Consider the following 12,524-nt stretch of genomic DNA (forward strand, 5'->3'; position numbering starts at 1 on the left):
TATGGTCCTCTTCATGTTTTTGGAATTTTTATTTTCTTTCTAGCATATATTACGGCTTAGTTTAGACAAATTTCAAGTTTAATTAGCCTATTTAATTGTTTTTTTAATTACATGTCAACACTACAACAAATTTGTCTTATAAAGACACTCCCTTCCTCCCATAAAAGATTGTCATATTTCATTTTATTTTAGAAAAAACTCTCTAACATTAATATGGGGTACTATTTTCTTTCACCACTAAACACAAAACAAAATCTCCTAAAATTTCGTGTCATTACCCTAATGTGTCATCTATTATGAGACGAGTGAGTACAAAATCAGAGATGCAATTAACTGTTTTGGAAATTTTTAAAAATTAGCCAAAAGTGGGGGAGCATACAGAAGCGTGCTTAAGTTAAGACACAAAATTAAAGACAATTTTTTGTAGTGAAAAATTTGTATTTTTGTAGCGTTTTGATTTTAGTTGCATCCTTTAATTTTAGTTGAGACACCAAAATTGAAGACACTTTTTAAAATGTAGCTGATTTATTTAATTAGAAACATAGATTAGTGACTTTAATTGACTATTTCTATAGTGTTATGTGTATATATCAAAACATTATTTTACGCAGACATGGTCATAATGTAGAAAATATGCACCGCTTGCGGTCGAGATTGAACCAAAAATCTCAAGCTAAAGACAGTCTTGTAGTGTCTCATTTTTGTTACTTTTAACTTAAGCCTTAATTGGCAATAACATATATCTCAAGCTAAAGACAGTCTTGTAGTGTCTCATTTTTGTTACTTTTAACTTAAGCCTTAATTGGCAATAACTTATGAGTTTTTACATTTAAAGGATTTATGAGAAACAGCCTCGAAATAAAAATTTATGACGGATAATAAATATAGTACTAAGTTTCTAGAAAATGAGAATGAGAACGATAATGATGTATAAAGAGAGTAGCATGTTAGGTTATCGTAATCAAGGGCCCCTAAAAGAAAGCAGCAGCAGCCATACGATTTGGGCATGCATAATATATATACTAGCAAACGAAAATGTCATTTTCCAATCCAATAACCGATAATAAATTAGCCTATTTCATCAAATACTACTATTACCCATTTTCTCTTAATTTATGATTGCACTATTGAATCTCAAAGCATGTAATAGTTCAAATTAAATTGTTAATATTTATAGTTTTTATAAGAATGGGCAATTTTTGCTTTGGTGTTGCAAATTAAATAGGGTTTACATGTGTGGTCCATTTTGCCGATAATGTATATTTAAGGTAGAATTATTTGTGAATTGTGATGGTGAGACAAAAATGTCACGTGTACACATCCAACTAAGCTTATGGTGATGTTGCCAAACTTAGGAAAATTTATTTGTTTTTGACGACCCTACACATCACAACACTTCAATTTCATAAATTATTGGGGCACCCCTTTTTCTCATTATCTAACATGTAAAGCATGTAATGATATATAAATCTATGAAATGGTCCAGCAGTCGTAGAGAGACAGAGATGGAATGAATATAGAAAAAGCTTATCCAATAGAAATTGTTGACATCCACCAGAAGGAGGGAAGAAACCTGTCATGTAATAGACAGATGAGAATGCAAATCAACAATAACATGTGACCATTGCAAAATATACAATTATACATAGCTTAAATTCACAATTAATTTCTATACAATTTATGTTGCTTGTTTCATATCCAATTGAAAGGAGTAGGTTTACAGAATTTATATTGATGGAGATTAATTTGACACCCAATCATGTATATAGTCAATTACTATTATAAAGTATAACATGTTAATAATCTATAATTGGTCATGTGTATTTGTGGAACCTAACTTGTTTAATTTTTTTTCAAAAACAGGAATTTCAAATATGAATTAGAATAAGTATATATATATATATATATATATATATATATATATATATATAAAAGAAATGAATACATCCATATATATATATATATATATATACAAAATGAATACATCCATATATATATATATATATAATCTATATCTTCTGTCAGTTAAAAAACTCAAATTTTATTATTTAATTTGGAGCATAACTGTACTCTGTTTTTAAGAAAAGAAGGCAAGGTAACATGAGTGTTAACAAACAAATAGAAAAAAACATACTTGTTGAAGTGATGGCAAATACTTGTCCCAAGAAGGTAGGCAAGAAAAGCATACAAGCATATAACAACACATCGGAAAATAACGTTACCATAAAAGTCCACTGGATTCAAAGTTTAAACCTCATATTCGAAATAAAAAGGGTATGTATATATGTTCACCCTGAAAAAGACTACTCCATGCATTTCTCAGTTTATTTATTTTTCAAATTGCTCCTAATATCTTTGAAATTTGGTCCCCCTCCCCAAAAAAAACCCCTAAAATATAAAAACTATCAATTTGTTTCGATACGTAATTAATGTTATAAACATATATAACTCAATATCAATCCATAAAATTATGAGATTCGTTAGGTCTAAGTCTCTCTCTCTATGTAAGCAAAGATGTTTAGGGATCAAATCTCATTTGCTTCTGTACTAAATCCTCAATAGGAATACATCACCGATTCATAATTAATTCCAAGTGCATCATCATTCATCCATATTAGTCCATCAGTATATCGCAATAAATTTCATATAATGCTTTCCATTTACAAAATAAATGCATCATCAAGTTAAACATCAATGCATAAGATCATGTCAAAACCCTTCAATTTAAGTTATATGATAAATTAACAAATAAATGCATTATTGTGGCTTTTTGGCTATTCTAGACACCTGTTCGTAAGCTACTTTGACTGGCTTGAGCCTTTCTTTTCAACTTTAATTCAATGAAGTAGAAAACCCTAGAAAAGAAATCCTACTTTCTGGGTTTTCTACGTTAGTAATTTTTAATCTAATGTAGAATCTATATGATTAATCTTAGCAAGATCAAACATGTAGAATGGTTCTTATACATTTCTCATCTAATGTATGGCTACTAATTTATTCTTGTGTGTTTGAGTATATGCATGAACTAACAAATTTATATTATAAAAAACGAAAATTTAGTTTAGGGAAGGCAAAAGCACGAGGAGAAAAGCTGACTATCTTTTTGTCACATCTTGTCTTTTGTAAGTGTCCAACTAATAATAGAATTAAACATTTTGGAAATGGAATGAGAGTATTAGAAGAATCTTGAGGGAAGCACATAGGGAGAATCAAGTAGTGTCAAAATTCTTTAGTTTTAATATACTCTTGTCATTTAAATATAATTGCGATAACTTTGACAAAAACAAAAACTAGATGACACCATCTATACATATTTTTTAGCTCAAATTTTGGAATTTCTCTTCATGGGAAATTCTCTATCACCAAAACTCATGTAATTACTAACATAATTCCTCGAGACAACACGCAAAACAAAGGGCATCAATTCACCATCAAAGTAAGGACTGTAACCACGTGGTTTAAGATGATGTTAACCCACAAGATTTCTCTACATTTGATCCACAAAACACAGCACGAAAATTAAGGTTCTTCAACTTCTCAATAATTAATTAATGATTATGTGTTGAAGCCAAAGGTGTAAAGACATTTTGCTTTTTCGCATGGCTAACACGGAAAAATATGACTTTCTTGATTTCGTGTAATTTCTTGAATGATGTTATTTAATTTGTGTGCTTGGATTTTGGTGGATTATATTCCGTGAGTACGACTTGTATTATCCAATCATTACTAATTTATGGAGTGTTATTAGGATACTCGAAGTCACCTAACTTTTTTTTTATTTTCTTGTTTTTGTTCTTCATAATTAGTTATTCTCACCATTTCACTTGTACTACTACTAGTATGCTTTTTCTACTCAAAAATCTTGTTTTGATTTAGAATTGCCTTGAGAGGTTTTTGGTGACACCACTGGCCTAGTACTCCTTGTTTTTGACCTGTGACTTCCACGAGCTTTTAAGATTTTGAACCCTTTTATTGATTAATTGTTTTTTGCAGTTGTAATATTAAATGCAAAGACCACGTCATGATTGGTTCGATCTAAGATGTCTTCTTATGCATTTATCTCTTGCCGAATATTCACTCACTATTTATATGAGGTCCAGAAATCCTATTGAAAGGGATATTACAAAAATTAAATTAAAATCTGAAAAATACTACTCCCTCCGTTCATGAAAAATAGTCTCATTTTGTCATTTTGAATATCCATTAAAAATAGTCCCATTTCTAAAAAATGGAAAGTTTCTCTTTCATACTTTACTCACTTTTTCTCTCGATCTATCTTACTTTACCTACTTTTCTTCTCTTTTACTTTACCAATATCTCATTAAAACTCGTGTCGTCCACAAATGAGACTATTTTGTGGAAGGAGAGAGTAGAATGATGTTTTCGCTCCACAAACAATCTTTGAAGGCCAAAAATCTATAATCCATATGCACCCCCTCCAACAGAGTTCTAAATTCGATTCCTCGGCCAATTTCACAATTCTCATGCAGAGTTCAAGTTTTGCAAAGATCGTGACTCTTCTAGTTTTGTCGATTATAATTGCCTATCTAGAATATTATCATGTGATTTTTTTTGGTCAATTAAACCGGCAAATGATACTTTATCTTTCCTATATTAAAGAAAATGCTCAAGCTGTCGAAAGCTAGCCCATAATCCTCTAAATACAAAGTAGAGAATGGCGCTTTACCTTCCCTAGTTACTCAGTAATGCTACAATGGAGCTATTTAGTGTTGGCAAATTACTATTCCCACATTCTGAATCAACACGAATTTTAAGAAATTGTTTGAAATTATAAAGAAAATAACTAAAAAAAGGTTAGTGGGATATAAGTCTCATTTATTAATAATATAGCAGAATGTGAGTATAATATAGTATAAGGTCAATTTACTAAAACTAGAAAAAAAATACTCTCTCCGTCCACGAAAAATAGGGCACTTTCATTTTCTGCACTCGTTTTGAAAAAATGATAATAAATAGTTAAAGTGGAGAGAAAGTAAAGTACGAGAGAGAATAATGTAGAGAAGTCTCTTAGTCTTTTTTTTTTTTTTTTTTTTTAGAGAAGTCTCTTAGTCTATATTATTCTCTCTTACTTTTCTTTCTCTCCACTTTAACTATTTATTATCATTTTTTTAAAACGAGTCCAGAAAATGAAAGTGTCCTATTTTTCGTGAACGTGTGGAGTAGTAAATGTGTCCTTAAATAGAAGAAATCCCAAAATGACAAAACTGTCTCAGGTTTTGGCGGCCAGAGGAAGTTTTTATGAATGAGATTTGAAGGCATTATCTAGTAATTGCTGACGTGTAACATATGTTGCCTAGTGTGCAACGTTACATCAGCTTCCATATGGAAAATACTTAAAATAAAATCCAAATCAAAAAAATTCTTTAACGACATATCCAATAGAGAAAAGAGGTGCATGTATTGTGCAGGGATGAAAGGGACACGACGGTGACGATGAACGGAGAAAGTCGAACAGCAACATATGCTAGCATGGACTTGAGAGCGACAGATTATTGGGCTTTAATCGAATTGATTACATTATTAAAATTGGGCCTAACTAAATTAAACAAGATAAATGGGCTTCCAATTAAAATTGATCTCATTATTCAAGTTGGGCCTAATTAAATTACACGTTGGAGTTTGAATTATTTCAAGTGGGTTGGTTTTGAATTAATACATCTCAGGCAACTGGATTAATTAGGTTATGGACTTTCTAGAAAACAAAGTGAAATAGTATGACTTAATTTTTAAAATGCGCTATCATCATTTAAATAATCAGCAACTTCAACAGTAATTTACATATTAACATTCGCTTTGGGCCTCCGTTAATTTCAAGAGATAGATTTCTATTTAATAATTGGACTGGGCTTCAAATAATAATAATTATGAATTTAGCAGAATTGATTGAGTACTTAATTGTAGGGCATGATCAGTTGCTAACTAATTAGCAATCCAAATTAAGACCAATTTTTGACCATTAGATTAGGGGATCTAGTGGTTGATATAATGCCAAGTAGATTATATTTTAAATTTAAATAATTATTAAATAAAATTAAAGGGTATTAATGTCAATTCTCTCTTATTAAAATTATCCTAAAACTTTAAATTTACGTAACTCACTCGATTTAAATTATTTTTTCGCAAAAAATATATCAATTTAAAGGTAATTTTATAAGGATTCTAACAAGATAAGATCTCAATTGCATATGTTCTGACGACGTTCGGATGATGGAATTTGATGATTTTTATTTCAGTTTTCGTATATGTTGATAAACAGATTTTTATCAACAAATACATCAAAAAATCTCAATATGATGCATGTAAAATCTCAACATAATGCATGTAAAATCTCAATAAAACTGTGTTGATATTTTCATGTACTTGTGTTGAAATACTCATGGCATTGTGTTGATATTTGTAGTACACTATGTTGATATAAAAAACACGAAAATTATGATATGATAATAGAATGACGATCTTACCATTTTGTTGATATTTTGTCTACTATTTATCGAAATTCTTAAGATTTAATCTCATCCACTTATTTTGAAATCTAATGGTGGAGATTTGGTCTTGATTTTGGATTATGATGCTATAAGTAATAAAAGATGACCCCTTAATTGTATATATTTAATTCATGAAAGAACTCTTATATAGTAAAGAAATAATTCCATGTAGCATAAACATGTAATCTCTTCGTTCGCCATAAATTATCTTAATTCATCATTTTCGTTCGTCCATAATAATTGCTCCATTTAATTTTTCGGTATTTTTCGCTCACCGAAAGTTATTGCAGCATGAGTGGTAGAGAGTTGTAAGAGATGAATGAAAAATGAGTCACAAATAATAATAGGATGTTGATGGGTAACTAGAGATACATCATTAGGTAAGCATGAGTATTGTATAACAGCTATTAATATTCTTCAATTTATCAACCACTACTAATGATTAAAAAAATTACAATATTTTTCTATTATTTTTTAGATATATTTATTTAGAAAATTCCACGATATCCACATAAATAAAATAACAAAAGAATATGCAAATTTAGAAAAAAACATAGCACTACATATTTGATAATATTTAAAGAGACAACTGATTATTATATTCTTCATTTGAACCTAATATATGTATAGTGAAAATTGAAATTAGTGGGGGTTCCATGCCCCCGATCGTTTTTGCATAAAAGTATGATCCACGTTCCACTAACTTTTTCTAATACTTTCTTTATCAATTTCTTAAATATGAGATGGTAAAATTTGAGACATTTTTTGGATGAACGGATGGAATATTTTTTAAAGATATTTCAAACTGATTAAGAATATCTTAAACTTTTAAAATTGTAGCGTCAGACACGATGAAAATCTTGTACAAAATAAAAAAAATAATTGTTGATAAATAATCACCCCGGGATGAAGGCAGCTGCAAGCTTTAGATGCTTCTGTCATCTCTTTTAAGCTTACACTGCGTTTCATATATTGGTAAAGAATCCACATGCAAGAACTTGTATAACAATTATTGTATGTTCTTATAAGTATCAATATGTACAAAAATATTGAACCTTAGCATTGATTCAAGACAATCTGAGTAATCGATCAAATATAATCCGGTGTGGCTAACATAGTTAAGTACTTCGATGCCCTATTGTGTCCTGAAAAAGAGTCTCCTGATAGGTTTCATGACGTTATCAACATGTATTTGCTAAACTACCATTGCATGTACACTTTATCAAGTTGTTGTTTGACTTCCAATTTCTCTACCGAGCCTTGCATAGTCGCATTAAAGACATATATAGAGGATTTTTACTGAACTATCAGAAGCTAGAGAATCATCGAGTGTAGATGCATCTTTAAATTTAAAAAACACCGATCTGTACCTCATTCCGAATATATAAAAGATTAGTCTCTCACTAGTCGACATCTTATAGCTCATCAGAGTAATTACTCAAAATACGAAAGTTGTTTGTCAAATTTGTGCCCATATACAAAGAAAGAGGGTCCAAACTTATGTTAAGATCACCATACTCCATAACATGATAAGAAATAGTCTCATTCTTCACGTATATTACTAGCAAAGTTTTAAAAAAAGAGCATACATGCATACGCGGAGCAAAACAAGCATCAACTAGTTCAAGAAAGAAATGTTATTAAAAAATAATCTTATTAGTTGATATTATTGTCTCAAAGTCGTAGTCGTTGTATGTAGACTATGCAAAACAAGATTCTAGGTAAATACCTAAAATTGACAAATATGCAGACAACATGTTGAAGTCATGGCGTATACATCTAAGTTTCGAAGAACATAAATACTAAACATACTCTTTTTTTATCGGTAGATAGAGATCAATAGAAAAATTATATTGACAAACTTAGGCAACATAAATTATCACAGCAAAGCAAAATATCTAAATGTGACATTTATTGGTATGAAGCTATTTTAGTGAAACTCATCAATGGCTTAGTGGCCAAAATTAGAGGAACCTGTTGTTAAAAAAAATGTAGGTTTCGGTTTCCAGAATGGTCGAAGGGTAATTGACATAACAAGGTATTAGTCGGTTCCGGTTTTGGGGTCGGAATTGGCGGACCCGATTTTGGGTCAAAACCATCGGTTTTGGCGGTTTTGGATTGTAAATTGATGGTTTGCCGGTTAGTTAAAATAAAATATTTTTAATTTTTTTTAAAGAAAAAACAAGTTTACTTAAAAAAACACTTGGACATCTAATGGGCCGGTCTCGGTGCTGGCTTGGGCCTACAAAAATGACCCAATTAAAGTTAAGCTCAACCATTGTGCTTAGTCTACACTGAATTTGAGACGAGTTGGGTCAGGTTGGCCCGACCCAATTGACAACTCTATTTAAAGGCCATCAATGGAGAAATAAGGCTGACAACATTATCCCCTTGATATCTTTTTTTCGTTTGTTGAAGTCAACGTCTACATGCAAGTTTTGAAGAGCATAATTGATATACATACTTCCCAAGAAATAAGATTCAAGGTAATAACTAAAATTACCAAATATACGGGAAATATGCTCTCTTTATCATTGGCTGAAGTCGTGACGTATACATCCAAGTTTTGAAGAGCATAATTATTAAACGTACTCCCAAGAAACAAGATTCAAGAGCATAATTATTAAGCATACTATCAAGAATACTATGAAGAAACAAGATTCAAGGTAAATACCTAATATTGACAAATGTTATATTATCTATATATTTTGATATCAATTAATTGATTTTCTAAGTGAAATAGAAATAGACATACCAAACTTTTGTACGTTCTTCGTCCGCCATTAAATATCTCTTTTTTTGGGTCTATCCACCACTAAATGTCTCATTTTTTTCTTTTTTTTTTCCATCCATTAGTAAATACGTTTACTATTTTTTGCCAATGAACCCCTCATTCAACTAACTCACTCTACTCGCATTTTATTGTAAAACAAATATATAAAAGTAAGACTCTCATTTCACTAACTTCTTTTTATCACTTTATTTCCTAAATGGTGAAATCGTAAATCGCACAATAAGGCATTAACCGATTACAATATTAGGCTCTGAATAGACCGATCCAATTGCGGGTCAAACCACCGGTTTTGGCCATTCTGGATCATAAGCTAGTGGTTTGCCAGTTACTTAAAATAAAATATTTTTTCTATTGTTTTCATAAAAGAAAAATCAAGTCTTACTTTTAAATAATCAGTTGGTTATACTTAAAGCTAGACTTTATAATTTTTAGTATAATGTAACACTTGTGTATTGGATGATTTTCTTTAATAGCTACATATCTTCGGATGTTTTACTCTTTTTTAATATGAGATAAAAGTCATTTACTTATAGCTAAATGCTAGATCTCTCCATCATTCTTTCTCCGTACGAGTACTATATTTTTTATTAGTATGATACTTCTATAACAAATATGACTACATATTATTCATTATTTTTTTTGTTGTTATACATTCATTTTATAAATTTATGTATTCAATGAATACATATATTTATTGTATAATTTATACGCATGAATATTTGTTATACAAATCATATTAATCTATCAATATACAATTCTTTTTATTCATTAATTGACCCATTAGAACAATAACTATTATACAAAAAATAATCTATCAATATACAAATCATATTATTCATTAATTTGTTATTTTTATCATTATTTAATTATATATGTGCTTATATAATACACCTATATTTAACAAACAAAGATATTTATTATATAAACATATCCATTTAGACAATAACTATTATCACTACAAATATAAACATATTTATTTATTATCACTTTTTTCCAAGCACCAGTTATGCTTGCTAAATCCGGCATCATCCCGAGCACTTTCCGACGAGCCTTTTGCTGAGCACATCTTGTGTTGGGTATATTGTGTTTTGCAAGCACTTCAAAATTCTGAGCACATCTGGTGCCCGAAAACATTTGTTTTTTTGTAGGGTACAGGTAGTGTACAAAATCTTAAGAATCATTACCATAAAAAATAGATTAATCTTTTAATATACAAAATATATTATTTATTAGCCATTTATTCTTATCCATTCATAATATATTTGACCAATATTAGTATTTATTGTAAAAACTATATCCATTAAAATAATCATTATACAAATCGTATCATCCTATTAATATACAAATTATATTATTCATCTATTAATCGATCAATATATAAATTATATAATTGTTGTACATTTTAAACAATACATTTGGATGATGAGCAACCTGAAAACATTTTATTAATACACAAATTTTGAGCTAACATGCAACATTTAAATTTATTTGATTTATGCTAGTTGATGTACTATTATTTTCTATTAATATATCTTAGAAAAAGAATTATGCCAACATTAGACTCGAATTGCACTTTAATCCCACGTAGTACACCCCCTCTGTTCTTTTCTCAATAAATTCTTTAGAGCATCTCCAATAGGTTAGGACGTCAAATAGCCCTCAAATAGCCTTCACACTGCCACATCATCAGCACTACAATTCTCCTGCTACATCAGCTTGCCACATCAACTGGACATCAAATAGCCCTCACATAGCCTTCACACTACCTATCCACATCACTAATAACAATTATATAATTTAATTTACACTCGTACCAACATACGGAATTTAATTTACGAGACAAATACGGAAAATTCGAATAATAATATTAAAATTTAAAAAGTACATTAATTTTAAAAAAAAAGTACAATAATTAAAAAAATTACATTTAAAAAATTATGTAAATTTGCATAAAAACTAACGTCTTGCAATCCTCCGCGCCCACAACTCTTCAACTAAATCCTTTTGCAGTCGAATATGAGCCTCCGTCTGACGCATGTCGGCAGTGCGATACCCCACCTCGTACGTTGGCGGTGGTGACGCCGTGGCTTGGACCTGCTTCATTATCGTCGGTGGCCCAATCAGTCAGTTGTACACCTTCATCTTCGACGATCATGTTGTGCATGATAATACAGGCGTACATTATATCAGCAATGCAGTCGACATGCCACAAACGCGTTGGTCCCTTAACTGCAGCCCATCGAGCTTGAAGCACACCAAATGCGCGCTCCACGTCCTTTCGCGCTGACTCCTGCCGCGTCGCAAAGTAGGCCTTCTTCGGATCTGATGCGCACCGGATCGTCTTCACAAAGACGGGCCACCTAGGGTATATCCCATCCGCCAAGTAGTAGCCCATATCATGCTGGTTGCCGTTGGCGACAAAACTGATGGCCGGACCGACGCCCTGGCACTGCTCGTTGAAAAGGGGCGACGAGTTGAGGACGTTTAGGTTGTTGTTCGAACCGGCTATCCCAAAATACGCATGCCAAATCCACAACCGGTAATCAGCCACGGCCTCGAGGATCATCGTGGGATTTTTTCCCTTGTAGCCGGTCGTGTAAAACCCCTTCCAGGCAGCGGGACAGTTCTTCCATTCCCAATACATACAATCTATGCTGCCTAGCATTCCCGGGAACCCGTGCTGATACACACTGATTTGCTCTTTTTCAATATTATTTTCATTCATATTTAATTTTCATTAATTACTCTGTTCTGAATAGATTTATACTATATGACTAATATCCGTAGTATAAATTTTAATACAATAATATTTTAAAATAAATTCAAGTTCAGTTACTAATTTGAGGATTTGAAAATCAATTTATAAATTGTCTACAATGGTTGAATTTGAAAATCCAATCAAATGAGGGAAAACAAGAAGAAGCTGTAATAAAACTAAAGTAAATATTTGGAAAAAAAAAATAAAAGGAAAGAGAGTTAGATGAGTGAGAGCGTTGAAAATGGTGATGGTTGATAGGGATATATCACTTGGCATGCTTCCCCCACTCTATCAAATCAAATATGTACAATATTACTACATATATACATACTCTATTTACTCATTCACATATACCACATGAACACAAAATAGATCCTCCAATCATGAATAGCTACAAATATAAAGAATCAACTAAAAACTTGTAAGCAATTAAAAGGAACAAAAATTATTTGTATTTTGTCACTTT

This window comes from Salvia splendens, chromosome 18 (genome assembly GCF_004379255.2).
Source record: "Salvia splendens isolate huo1 chromosome 18, SspV2, whole genome shotgun sequence".
NCBI classification, from domain to species: Eukaryota; Viridiplantae; Streptophyta; class Magnoliopsida; order Lamiales; family Lamiaceae; genus Salvia; species Salvia splendens.